At 44.5% G+C, this 12,220-nt stretch overlaps 1 long non-coding RNA gene across 1 annotated transcript; it reads left to right on the forward strand.

Annotated features, from left to right (window-relative positions):
* The first annotated feature begins 38 nt into the window (after positions 1-38).
* On the forward strand, positions 39-3,422 carry LOC114073565. Its single transcript, XR_003574352.1, has 3 exons — positions 39-226; positions 357-428; positions 3,224-3,422. It is a non-coding gene; the product is annotated as an uncharacterized LOC114073565 (long non-coding RNA).
* Positions 3,423-12,220: the final 8,798 nt, after the last annotated feature.

Genomic DNA, 12,220 nt, shown 5'->3' on the forward strand with positions numbered 1-12,220 from the left:
GGGCGGGGGAGGGTGGTCCCGCGGCGGGGAAGGACAGGGCGGGCAGCGGCCGCACCCCGCGCGTTAGGGGGGCCCGGGGAACGGCGGCTGTCGCTGCTCGGGCGGTCTCGCCGGTCCCTCTGTGTGTGCACGAGGAGATGGACAGGAGTGCCGCGCCCGGCAGACTCCAGGGAGATGCCAAGAGACGGGAGCAACTCCCATTTCCGCGTCGGGGAAACCTTTGTTGGTGGGGTGCCTGTGTGGGTTTTTCAAAGCATCGGCTTAAACCCGGGGCTGATGCGTTGGGAACTGTTCGTGATGTTGGGAAACGCTTGTAATATACATTGGAAGTAAAAGCATCGCGTGGTCTCCTACAGGTCGTTCCCGTCTCGCAGAGGCTGCAAAGGGCGCAGAGTCACAGCCGGCGCTGTGCCCGTCTGGATGCTCCGGTCAGCGCCTGCCTCTGTCAGCAACTTTCCTGTCTGAAAAACAACAATGCATTCTTTATGGTGCATTTGCCACATGGCTGCATCAGTGCAGAAGTACATTTGGATGAGGTTTGGAGATTAAATCATTCGTTTCTTCCTCAACCAAACAGGATTCATAATTCTCTAGAGGTGTAGCGTAACCTCCAGGAGTGACCAACACACACAGCCCCGAGCTTTAATTTCAGCATTGTTGGTTGCTTGCTTTGGTCAGCCTTTTAGCTTACTAGTGGCTTGAACTGAGCACTTAAATCCACATGGAAGGACCTATATCTAAGTAGGTGTTGTGGATTTGTGAAGAAGCAAACTGGATAAGTGGTCTGCTGTAAGTGTGTATAGGGTTTTAACCCTACAAAATCTCTTGGTGAATATTACTGCCAAGCTGTTAGTGCCAAACTTGCCTCCCTCTGATAATTAGTATCTCCAGCCGCTTACATTAAAGCTTATTTGGCTGGTATTTATGAACATACTAAATATTGTTTAAATGGTAAATATTACCTATAATTCTTCTTTTTTGGTGTTGTTTTCCTTAAATAAAATATGTGCTTCCCACCCAAGCCCTACTCAGTGTCCTAGGTGAGCGATGGGGAGGTCTCTGCAAGGCACTGAACAGAAGGCTACAAATAAATTTATCAAAACACATCACCCAGACATTATCCGATTAGAAGCAAGCCTCGGTCAGGACTAGAAAGCCCTAGATTTGAACTCGAAAGATGAAAAAAAAAGTTCCCTCGGGAAGACACGTTATTGATTTAAATGCTGTAGGCAGGGGTTGTGTATAGACATGTGTATCTGAAATGGAAAGACCAAATGTGACACTTCTGTGCTTGATAAGGGGATGGAGACTTAATGTGTAGACAATGCAAAAACACGGCTGCAATAAAATACCAACCTCGAAAAATTTTCTTAGTTTCAATACTGACACCTCTGGAAATGCACACAAGTTAATTGTTCTGTTTGTTGTTAATTTCATGCTGTTTTCTCTAAAGAAACAATCATCTTTACCCTCACCTGAAAAAAAGGATGAGTTTCAGATGTCTTTTCTAATTACACACTTTTATCTATTACTGTACTGAATTTGGATGTCAGTGCTGTGTAACATCACTTTGCTTGCATCAGCTCCGCATTAATTGTGAAATACCTCTTACTCACTGTGCTGAGCACGGAGAACTGGAGGGTTCCTGCATGAGCACACTGTCATGGCTCGAGAGGTAGGCAGAGCAAGCACAGGATGAAGCTCTCCCCATCTTTCAAAGACAAGCCTGGCTGGTTGCCTTTATTCACACGTGGTAAACCATTGAGTATTTCTGACACTGCTGTTCAATTTGCATCACACCTTCTGTTGCCCAGGTTTTCTGCAGCCTTAAAGGACCTATTGAGCTCAAGGGTAGCTCTTTCTATACTTAAAGAAGAGAGAAGTGTCTGTTTTCTCACCCAGTTTGAAGTGCAAAGAGGTAACACTGGAAGCTGGACTGAAGCTGCTGGGAGCAGATGGTGTATGTACCTCTTTGTTACTTTTTAGTTCTTGAGGGGAATAGGGGCAGGACACCTAGGACTCACAATCAAGAATCCAGAGGCTAATTTTTGTGGGGATGATTGCCTAACTTTGTTCACAGTCCTAAATAAAAAATCAGACATGGTGTGTGTGAAGTGCTGGAAGTTATTCCACGGCAGAAGCCGTGCAGGATCTTCCTGTAAACTGGAGAAAAATGGTAAAAGAGAAAAAATATTGTCAATATTTTATATGGTTTAGTGCTACTAGACTTACAGCCTTAACCCTGGAAAAAAAGAAGGGGCAGAGTGCTGTACTGGAAAAATAAACGAGGTAGTCATCCTTTTCTTCAGAAATGGTATCAGTGCTTTATGTAACAGCCTCATTGTTGGCTGTTCCTGTGGGCTTTGAGGTGTTCAAATTCAGGTTCCCTCCCTGCTTGTGAAGACTTAGAGCATCCCACCCTCCTATTGGGACACTAATGATGATGTCTGCTCTTGCCTTCTCTCCAGCCTTATTCATATTATTATTATTGTTCTTTATTTTTATGGTCTACACAATGGGAAAGCTCAGCAAGAGGAAATGAGAATGGAGTGCTCCTGCATCCCTTCCAGATCCAAGGCAAATATACAGTCTGACCTTGTGCAAATTGTGCCTTGTTCAGAGACAGGAGACATGGACATGAATCCCGTGAGGATCAGCACAGGCTGGTTTTGTGCCCTTCACCAAAGGACTGTAGGTAAAACAGCAGTGAGATCTTCATCCATGCACTGAATCAACTCTGAGAGTTTGTGTCGGAGGTGATCTGCCAAATGTGCTGTGCACTTAACAGATAAAGCCCTTCCAAGCAGAAGAGAGGGAAGAAACACAGTCCCTATGGAGAGGCCTTTTTTACAAGGGCCTGTAGTGACAGGACAAGGGGGAATGGATTCAAACTAAAAGAGAGCAGGTTTAGATTAGATACTGGGAAAAAATTCTTCACTGTGAGCATGGTGAGGCACTGGCTCAGATTGCCCAGAGAAGCTGTGGATGCCTCATCCCTGGAGCTGTGCAAGGCCAGGCTGGATGATGGAGCTCTGAGTAGCCTGGTCCAGTGGAAGGTGTTTCTGTCCATGTCAGGTGGGTTGGAACTAGACAAACTTTAGGTCCCTTCCAACCCGAACCATTCTATGAGTCTCTGAAAATTCTATGTAAATACCTAAACACTGGCATCCTATGATGCTTCACTGACTCCAGTGTGATGTGACAGCAAATGAGGTTGTTGCAGATGTATGCATTGCAGATCTGAATTTTCAGAGCAGTCCTGTGAAAAAGCAAGTTCCTAGACTTTGAGGAGTCTCTTGATTGCCTAAAAGAACAAGAAGTGAACATTATTAATAAATCAGCCACAACACATCTTTGGCAGTACAGCCGTCATTTGCTTCTCACAGCTTGTTCAATAGTATTCTGTTCAGTCAAATTTCAACATACTCCAGAAACATTTCTGTGAGTATTTCTAGCCAGAATCTTACAGATATAAGGGTTATATAACTCAGTCTTTTAATAAATTATAATATAAGCATGATAAATTTGATTATAGTAATATGAATTACAATAAAGCTATAAATAATATAATGGCATATCTATAATATATAAATATAATTGAAATTATAATAAATTTTAACTGATAATTATAATTTAACTAATGTGGGAGTCCCACTCCCTCAGAGCCTTCTCCCTACAGATGTCTAAATGGTTTGTTGAAGATTATTTAATTCTCCAAATATCCTAATTTTGAAAGTTAGAGTGAGGTCAGTACCTTACCTGAGGTCAGTGGGAAAGCTTGATGTAGCAGTGGAAGTCCTGATTCCATAGGAAATTCTTTAACTGTGCCATCTTATCTCCATCTCATATTGCTTGTTGATATTTATGTAATGAAGGGCTTTATGGTGCAGTTTCACGAGGTGCAGCTCTGCTGCAGGCCTGGGGTAGGAGCAGCAAGAAGGGCACAAGGAAGAGTGAGTCCAGGGCTCTCTGGCTCTGAATTCCAGCGGGATCCCTGCCAGCCTTTGGGTGGGATTGCGTTCCTCCTCCTGTTCACTGTTTTCTGAGAGGAGTCTGTTTGCTCACTAACTAGCAGCTCACCATTCATGGGTGCGAGGGAACACCCAAAAAACCCTCTGCCAGTGCTGATGTGACTAAAGAAGCCGGTGAAAGCTGGCTTCCTTAAAGCCTTGTACAAAGTGGGACAAGTTCCCAGGGAGGAACACTGGGAGGAATGAGCCGGAATGGCTGAAGTTCTACAAACAAAAAAAAAACTTGGAGAACCACAGCCTGGAAGGATCTTTGGGCCCTGCAGTAGGAAGGGCTCCATTGCAACAGGAAATTAGTAGGCAGACTACTAACCTGTAGAAAAAAGAGTTAATGGAGTCTCAATTAAGCAGCAATGGTCATGTAATTAGGTTGACAAGTATCCAGGCTGTTCAGAGAACACTCAGAAATTCTTTTGTGTAGGACAGGCCCAAGCTGTTTTGCTAACCACAATATATATGATTGAACTTGATGAACTTGGAGGTCTTTTCCAGCCTTAATAATTCTAGGATTCTATAATGTATGTCACCATCCTTCTCCAATGTTCATACAGCTAACCACAAAGCAAAAGGCGCTCTGGAAATATTTTCCTCATTCCTCCTTCTCCAAGCAACTGCTGAGGCTTAGATAAGCTACCTCTTGAGTGGTTTTGCCTTGTGTTCATTCTTCTTTAGAAGGTAATTTCTTCAGGGCAGATGGAATGTCTCTGACTACATAGATTTAGGGTGTTCCATAAACATCATAATATAGGGATGATGAAGTGAAACAATTGAAGTGGAAGTCACCGGACAGGTGGCTTGGTTTTAGTAGTTAGCCTGTAGGTATTTCAAAACTTTGACATGTGTCAGTGATGCTGTTTGTACCATATGTTATTTATATGGCTTTATGGCCAAGGATGAGAGCAACAGCTTTCAGAAAGAAATGAGATCTCTCTGACTCAAACAGTGGTAAATGCACATCCAGTATCATCATAGGATCCAAATGATGGGCTATTTTTGTCACGCTTAATACTGCTCTGATTTTTGAACTGTGTATTTTCATCCCAAAGCACTCAGGCATTCATGGCACTTGTTCTTTTTTCTCTCTCCCCTCACTGCAAAGGGGCAGAGACAAGGCTCCATTTCAGTTAGCACCTTATTTTCAAGATGATTTAATGCTGTCAGAAGGAGATGAATGTTTTCTGTCCAAGAGGAAGACACAGTGAAGGCAGCAGGACAGATATTTCATAGAATCATAGAATATCCTGTGTTGGAAGGGCAAGATCATTCAGTCCAGCTCCTGGCCCTGTACACCACGTGCCTGAGAGTGTTGTCCAAATGCGTCTTGAACTCTGGCAGACTTCGTGCTGCGACCACTTCCCTTGGGAGCCTATTCCAGTGCCAACCACCCTCTGGGTGAAGAACCTTTTCCTGGTATATAGCCTAAACCTCCCATGGCATAGCTGGTCACCAGAGACGAATTCCACAATTTCCTCCCTAGTTTTCCTTCTGGAGCTTTGAGTGAGCAGCCTTGCTCTGCACAGCTGGAGAGGGCAGGGAACACCATTGGGGCTGCTGGAGGGCTCTGAGACCCCTGTCTGGGAGGAGGTAAGCAGAGGTGACTGTCAGGTTCTGTGTAAGAACTGCTGTAGGGCTGCCTTGTCCCTTAATTGAAAGAAAGGAGGGGGCAGAAGACAAAAAAGCCTTCCCTTTGGCCCCTATGTTTTGCCTTGCCTCTCTGTGCACCTGATCACACCTCCCTCCTTTCTATATCACCCAGAGAGGCACTGCTTTGGGGAAGGAGGAATGAAGGCTGTCGAACCACAGAGGTGATTTATTATCTCCAGGGGTCCTTGGGGAAGAGCCTAAGAGGCCCTTTAGTAGCATTTGTAGTAAAGCTTAGGACTCAAGCACTTCTTTTCTCCTGCTATTATCTATCCCAGACAGGCTGCAGGGCTGGACAGGGTTTTTGTGGCTTGTGCTATAGTGCTCCAGGACATTGACTATATAGGACTGAACTCTAACAGGAGGTGGGAGCAGACCCACCAGTGCTGGGGTTATCTTTAATAATTATTTGGAGAAAAGATAACAAGTCTACTTTTGAGGCATTTTAGATAGTACTCTCCTGGATTTCTGTCCTCAGGGATGTGAGGCAGATCACAGCCTCGTTATCTTTCATCAGGGTTTGCCCCTGGCCTCCACATACACATATGCTCAGTGTGCTGAATAACGTGATTTTCTCTCCAGATGGGGAAAAAGGAGGATTGCAATGAAGATCACACAACTGGAAATTTGCATATAGGCACACGGATTTTTTTTTTTTCTCTCCTTAGATTACAAAAGAAAACAAAGCTAGGCGTTATTCTCTAGGTGAGGTAGTAACAAGCCACAACAAGCCCAGCTATACCGTGTTCATCACTGACAGAAGACTGCCAGGAAAGGCTGTGCAGCACACCACACATACACCAACCACCATGCTTGGCTGTGGCTCACACCACCCACAGTTCCCTCCAGACTTCACCACGTGGGTGCCAATTGGGCACTGCGTGCTTTGGAAAATTGGAGACAAGCCCATGGGGGTGGAGTAGGTTAAGAGAAAGACAGTGCCAGGTGGAGAGTCTGCAGATAGAAGCACTAAATGGTAGAAAGGGATACCAGTCCTTGTCTTTGGATAGTGCGTGGGACAGTACAGGGCAAGGACAGGCACCTTTGCCCCTGCCACCTTACCAGATAATGCAGTAAAACATTCACAACATCATGCTTGCTTGTTCAAATTCTGTTGCACAACAGTGCTTTTTATGGGTGTCAAGCACATCTATTTTGGATGAGATGAAGAGTACAGCAGTCTGATTAGCAGTTGTGTGCCTCGAGAATATGGTATTGCTATTTCTCCCCAGATCCATGAGACTCAGTTAAGCATTATTCAATTTGTAATTCTTTTTTATCTCCGGGCTAGACAGATCAGTTGTTTCTGCTCATTGTAAATTGCATTCGCCTGCGTAGTTTGGTGTTTTGCTCTCTCTCCTTGGCACCCAATTGTTTACACGTACCTCAATCTATCCTGCACACACAAGGTGAGAAGGCTCAGTTCTTTGTAGCTTCCAGCCAGGGTTCACTTTACGGATTATCACTAGCAAAGCCACTCACCCCCTGGGAAAACACGGCAACTTAATTTTGAAGCTAGGCAAACAGAGGCAAGTCCTTTGCTTGCATTTAGCCACTCTAAAGAGATTTTTGTGAAGGACAGAAAAGTTATCTGGAACAGTTTGGGCAGAGTTGTTCTGAAAGGGAAGGCAGGCTGGAGCCAGAGAACATGGGAGAAACAGGGTTATTTCTGAAGACTTTACTGGAACTAAGAATTAACACTAGTCATCAGTTTATTCTGCTGGTTAATGGTAAAGTGTGCTGCCAAACTCAACCATTGCCCCCAGCTTCTGGCACAGTATTGCCACATCTCACAGCTGGAGAGCAGTGAGCCACCTTGTCCCAGCCTGGAATCATCCCCAGAACATCATGTTTTCTTTCACTGTCCTGAAAGCCAGTACTTATTTTGGCTTTCTGGCATTTGCCTCACTGTTTCAAAACACAGTAAGGTGTAGGAGGGAGACATGGAAAGCTGCAGGGTGTTTCTGAGTGCCCGTGTGGCAAACATACAAGCTCATAACCTCCATCCAGTTGGCTGAAGGTGATTCACAGAGTCATGACAATTTACTTCTAGCAGTCAGTCTAGGGGGATGGTGTGGTTTCAAAAACCTAAAGCCAAAACCAGCACAGGGGAAAGCAGAATAATTTCTACCTTTGGATGCTGACCCTTTCCCTGCTTTGCTGTGGCTATAAATTCAATACCAGAGGTCGCTTGAGAAGGACTGTATAATCTAACCTCTGCTGTCTTCATCAGTGTCTGCATACCTGGACAGAGGGAGACCCACTGGTAGCAGAACATCCTGACTGACATGTAATCTGAGAGCAGCTGAGAGGAAAATGCCAGCAGTTAACAAGCCTCTGGAATGACTGATGGAGAGACAGTCCAGACATCCAGGTTAAGCCCTTAATTTTACTCTGAGCAAATCATTCAACTCCTCTGTAAAACAGGGCTAATGGCATTCTTCTGCTCCATCATGCTCAGGAAGCCCGATGCCTAAAGAAGTGTTTGGAAAGCCTCAGTGGAAGCACAGCAGAGTAATTTCAACATGCTCTGTAGCCATGCACAGGGAAAAGGCCTTGCCTTCAGGCACAGCGGTGCCAAGAACCAGCGCTGCAGGTTCACTCTCTCATCAACTCCCAGATGCTTCCGAGAAGATTTCTAGCCTAGAGGAGCCCAAGGTGAGAGCACAAAGATGACCCTTTCCTTCAGCAGTCCCACTGCCCAAAACCTGGGCAGTGCCTGCATCCTGCACCATCCACTCCACACACTTCAACAACTGTGGCTTCAGTTTAACTGGTGGCTTCATTTCACAGCATAGGATATGTTCCTTTCCCAAAATGCAGATTTTCTCACTGTTCTCTGCAGCATCACTTCCTATTTCATGACAGTATTAAACAGCATGTGCACACACAACAGTGGCAGAGAAGGTGCCTTAATCGTTTACATCCCAAGTGCCTTTGGTATTGCTTTATGTCCCCTGCTAGCCCTCATTTTCCCATCTTGTTTAAGTCCTTTAAGTTACAGCTGCACTGCCATAATGAGCCTGGTGAGAGAAGCCAGCACCCCACTCCTCTTCTATAAGCCTAACCCATGCCTCAGGTGTGTTTCAGTTTTTCAAGCCTTGTATTCTTCCCTAGGCTGAAAAGCCACAGCTCAGAGTCTACAGGAAAACACATTTGCTGGAATTCTGTTCTCTATTACTTTGCTGCACAACCTGGAGTTTGAATTGGCAGCATGATGAGTTTTCTGAAATCATTTGGTGTGTTCACCATTTCATTCTTAGCATGCCCACACAAATCACAAAGGGACAGAAACCAGGGGGCTTTTTTCCTTATTAAATAAGAAAGTTTACAGTTTTCATGCCTCTTGAAACCTGCATGGAACACTCTGGAAAACTATGGGCACAATATTTGGAGAACAAAAATAGCTCAAATTTGAACTTCCCAGAATATCACAAAGGCTGTATTTGGTAGGGGCTTACAGAGAGGGCGTGCCGTTTCTGGCATGATGAAGGGATAAGATGTTCCTGTTAGAACAATTCTGTTAATGCTATTGGCACTTTATTGCTACTAACTACCCGTTGGCACATAGGATAGGTAGCTTTTAAAATAATTCCAAATACCTACCTTCAGCTCCAGGGATCTTGCTTGTCTTACACCAGTTTTGAAGGAAGGCTCAGATTCTCTCATAAATAGATGCAGCTCTATGAAGTCAGGAAGAATTGTAATTGCTTATATTTAGCTTTGTAGAAATTGCAGATGGTATGACATAAGTTAAAAAGGTTGGATCAGTCTTCTGCACTTGCTCTCACACTTTTTACATGATTCCTGGTCTGCTTAAACACAAATTAGCTGTGGAGTTACTTGTGTTTTATATCAGGGTTAGCAAGGTCTCCTTGAAGTCATAGAAACCAATGATATAGGAGAAAATAGGCCTAAAGCCTTTCCTACTCCGCCCCCTTCTGCAAGGCAAGTCCAGGAGTGCCAGGTTTCATGGCATTTATTTGTGCACAGACCTAATCCTGAGTTTGCCTACAGGACCTGTCACTTAGCTCAGGGTGCATTTGATAGGGCTTGACCAGTTCCCAGTTTTGGAAAACTTCCATTCCAACTACTTGGCACTGTACCTGTCTCAGGTTTCTATATCAAGGAGTTTAGCCACTTCCACTTCAAAGTCTCTGTTTATTTATATCTTTTTAATACTGAGCCACAAATAGTGCTGAGCACTGACACCTCCCAAACCCTGCTCTTGGGAACCAGTCAAACGTGTTGCACGAAGAAAATATCAGTTCATAGTTACTTAACTCCTTCAGTGCTCAGGGCAAATGCCTTGAATTTAGATGGGAAAAGGTGGGTGATAGCAAACCTGCTGCAAAGGAATAAGTAAAAAAAAAAAATGTTAGTGACTTATGTGATGATGTTTGATGCCCTGATCTGATGTGGGCAGATCTTTCTTAAGTAGCCAAGCTTAAACCCAGCATTTACTCTCTTGTTCTGGTTCTCATTTGCAGAATTGGGAACAGCTCACATCGTTTTACCTTACTGGGGGTAGAGGAAGCAAGGATAAATTCAACAAGCAATGCAGCAGTGTGTTAGGGGGCATACAAACAGTGGGAGGAGAAGTCCTGACAAAGATACCACATTTGTCCAGGCTTATAAAACAACTGAGTTCAAGAAAATTGGATACTCCCTAGTTCTCCTTAAGGCACAAACAACAGAGAATCATAGAATGATTTGAAAGGGACCTTAAAGACCATTTATTCGGAAGTTCCTGCTATGGGCAAAGATACCTTTGACTAGATCAGGTTGTTCAAAGCCCCATCCAACATGATCTAACTCAACCCACTGCCACGAGCTGCAATGACAGCTGTGTGCTCCTTTTTCCCTCCCCAGATTAGCAAGACCTACAGTGATAGAACAGGTAACTGCAAGTGAGAGGAAGAATGACAAATCAGTAAGTATAATTATTCCTTTCTTTCTTGAGCATGCTCAGAAGAAATCTTATTTATCTAATAAAATTTATCTAATAAATTTAGGACTGAAACTAGGGCTGAATACTTTATTAAAAAGAAAAATAAATAAAAGGGGAACCCCAACAAAATGGAGTGTGCAATGTAACAGCAGCTCCTCACCCAGAGCTGCAGTGCTGAACATGGCACCACACTGAAACCAGCTGTTTTTAAATGGATTCTGGTACAGAGTGAGCTCATTCTCTCTGAAAGTCTTTCCTGTGCAGTGCCAAAACTGCAGCCATGCTGGAATGTGGGGTGCCTACACTTTTCCTGCTGCGAGGGAGACTCTAGGGCCTTCACCCTCACTGAAAAACAAGGGGCACACAGCAGAGTACTTTAAAATGGCTGGTACTTCTCCACATAGACCGACTGCCCTCCCGTGGCTGTCAAGGAGCATCTCTGATACAGAAACAGGGAGCCCAGGGATTCAGGGGAACAAGTAACTAATATTCAATTTAAACCAAAACCCAAGTTACAAGGAATAGGAAAGCAAACACAGCGTGATTGACTAGAAGTACCTATGAGGGCAAGAACAAAGCAGGGAAGTTTACTGGTTTGGGAGTAACACAGGGAATTCCAACTGCTTTTGCAAGGACAGTGAGCCTCGAGCTATTCTTCACCAGAGTCCTTCAGAGAGTGCCATTTGCTCAGAAAGACGGTCCAGCTTCATCCAACTGCCTCATGGAGAAGACTCCACTAGCAACAGTGCAAAGAAGGTAGGGGAGAGCAGACCACTGCTCCTTTTTCTGACTGTGGTATACAGGTGCTATGACCTTGCTGTATCTACAAACCCTCATTGGCACAGCTTCAGCAGTGTTTATAAAGCTCTTTCTGAAACACCTGGTACTGTAAATGTGTCATTTTCTCTCTGTAAACTGGAAGGAGACAACATTTCTAGCACAGATTAGCTTCTGGGGGCCTTCTCTAAAGAGCCTGAAGTTAAGTTTTATGAATGAGACCTCGAGTATCCCATGAGAACTGCATGGTTATGCAAGGAGTGTCGTGTTTCTTACTTTCTCTATGACTGTGCTGCTTCTTGTGCACCCTCTGTGGGCAGAGCACATCTCCAGTCTTTGACACGCTGCAGACACTTCAAAACACAACAATCCCAGAACAATCAAAATCAAAAGCAATAGTGAAGGTGCTTTTGAGGGCAAGAGGAAACACGGTAATAAGCACAAGCAGCAACTCCGTGCTCAGAGGGTTACAAGGCCAAAGTTGCACACGCTTCTAACAAAGGCACTAAATGCTGCAAGGAGGCCATGTACCTCCCAGCAATGAAAAGTTACACTGGGGATTTGCATGAGACAGGCTCACCACCGTTTCTGTTCATGGACTTGGCTTCATCTTAAAGACTGGTGTATGTTCATGCTATATTTGAGATTAGATGCAAGGAAACACTCAATTTAGACTGGAGAGGTGACCAGGATCATGTAGGAAAATGCCAATACATGGCATCTCCTATACGACTTCAGGCTGTTGAGTGACACCAGCATCAGGAAGGGCATCACCCCAGCCTACCTGACAGCTGTGCTTTTTGGGAGATGTGCATCAGTGTGA

Source organism: Empidonax traillii, unplaced genomic scaffold, assembly GCF_003031625.1.
Source record: "Empidonax traillii isolate 1590-97213 ecotype Southwest subspecies unplaced genomic scaffold, ASM303162v1 scaffold31:size1920502, whole genome shotgun sequence".
NCBI classification, from domain to species: domain Eukaryota; kingdom Metazoa; phylum Chordata; class Aves; order Passeriformes; family Tyrannidae; genus Empidonax; species Empidonax traillii.